A 2,068-nucleotide genomic window follows, 5' to 3' on the forward strand; every position below is an offset into this window, starting at 1 on the left:
CTTTAGTTTTCCTGTTTTCTGTATTTCCATCTACTTTATCCTCCTATTACCGTCTTTGGCAGTGTCTGTAATACTCACCCTAGTAACTTTTCTTGATCTCAGGCAAAAGTTCTTTCATTAGGCCTTTCCATTGGCCTCACTGAGGTCTTCTGCCCAATGCTCTCCTCGTTTAAACTCAGCTCATTTGGGATACAGTCAGGAAGGCCCCTCTAGAAGAAGCCATTTAAAAGTATGGATGAATTTTAACAAATGGTACCCGGTAATTTTAATTTTTGGTAATTGTAATTTGAGAATTTTTGTTGAGATTCACAGGGTTGTATTCGTGGTGCGGTTTTGGTTTGGTTTGGTTTTTTTTTTCTTACCATCTAGCTCATCATGAAAATCTTTAGGCAAAGAATTTTACAAAAAACATTGCTTCTAAGTTACATTTCTTGTATTTCCTAATAATTCACTTGCAGTTATGCATTTAGTACTGTTATGTACTGTAAAAATCTCCTAACTCCACTGAAAATATTTCAGTATTTAAAATCTACCTCTAAAGGTTGGCTGAAAATTTGAAGTTGGACTAATTAGACTGTTACCCCCTTTCTCCGAAAATGCCTTGGTAATTCACGCTGCTACCCATTAATTTAAACTTCGTGTTGCTTCCTGGCACTTCACAACACTTCATATTTCAGTAAGACGCTATGAAGGTGTTTTGAATTCAACAACCGTCTCTTACGGCTGGGACAAAATTCCTCGTGATATCGGTTGAGTTTTATTCTTGCTTTCTTCCATGAGAATGGGCAGTGTGGTTGTTTTGATTCCTTTCAACTCATTTCCTTTCCCATGTGTGCTTTGATAAGAGCTAAGAAAAGGTGCAGAAGCACAGGAATATTTTCCCTTACTTTTCCTGAGGAAACAGCTACTATCCTTGCAAGGAATCCGGGCAACAGTGTTTGTTACATTAATTCAGTTGGAACAATCATGCCACCTGCAGTCATGACTCTGCATGCTGTATGTTGCTGAATGCAACCTTCTTTGCTGAATGAAGGTGGCTTCCCAAAAATCTACAGAGTTACCATGAGAAATACCCCTTCCTGAAATGCTTCAAATCTAGGGGAAAAGCTGTGTAAGTAAACAGAAAGTAGTAAAGCAACCCATGCGAGAGAGAGCTGATTTGGTTTTGTGTTGCGTTTTTCAATGGTTATTTTTCATCAGTTGGGAATGAGAGCTTGTCCTTCCAATATATTTTTTTCTTAGATGACAAGAATGTTCCAAGAAGTTCAGATAGCACAATATCTTGGCCTGGTAAATGGCATGAAAAAAGAAGACTGAAACAAAAACTCCAAGGTGTAGGGCTTCATTTGGTTTCAACTCAACGTTGTTGCTCATTTAAGTTGAATTCCTGGCAGCCACATTGCACAGATAGAGTAAAAGTACAGAACAATTACAGAAGAACCAATAAAATAAAAAGCCCTTTTGAGCAATGACAGCATTCAATAATTGTGTCAATGCTGCTTTAAAAGTTTCGGTTTCTACAGCATCTCCAGTCCCAAAGTGTCTCATCTGCTTTCTAATTTTCCACAAGATGCTTTTAATATTTTGAGATTGATATTGAACCACAGGGGTCTAAAAGGTTTCAAAAGATCTTGCATATGCATTTGGAACCAAACGATCAATTAGATTAATAAAGGGGAATTGTAATTTATATATGAAGCCTGTAAACTCTTGCAGAGAGGTATGGAATAAGAAACCAGGCAATGCTCACAGCTTGGGGAGAGCCGGGATTTAAGGTGAGAAAACAAACACACTCAGCAGGAAAAAAAAGGTGCAGTCAGCACCAGTTTTGTAACATTAATCTGATGATTCCTGTTACAAACATGGGAGAAATGGGAAGACACGATGAATTGAATACAGCACCTGTCAAGGTAATGACTGTCTGAAACCAGTTGTACCTTGGGAATGGTTCTATCGCAAAAACAAAGGACAGGCTTGTAAATGGGAAATTGTTATTAATTTCTACGAGCCGTCCTGTTATGGTCGAAATGCTGCCTTCGGGCTCTTCCTTGCAGTTATAATGGCATCT

Source organism: Leptosomus discolor, chromosome 5 (assembly GCF_034619465.1).
Source record: "Leptosomus discolor isolate bLepDis1 chromosome 5, bLepDis1.hap2, whole genome shotgun sequence".
In the NCBI taxonomy this organism is placed as follows: Eukaryota; Metazoa; Chordata; class Aves; order Leptosomiformes; family Leptosomidae; genus Leptosomus; species Leptosomus discolor.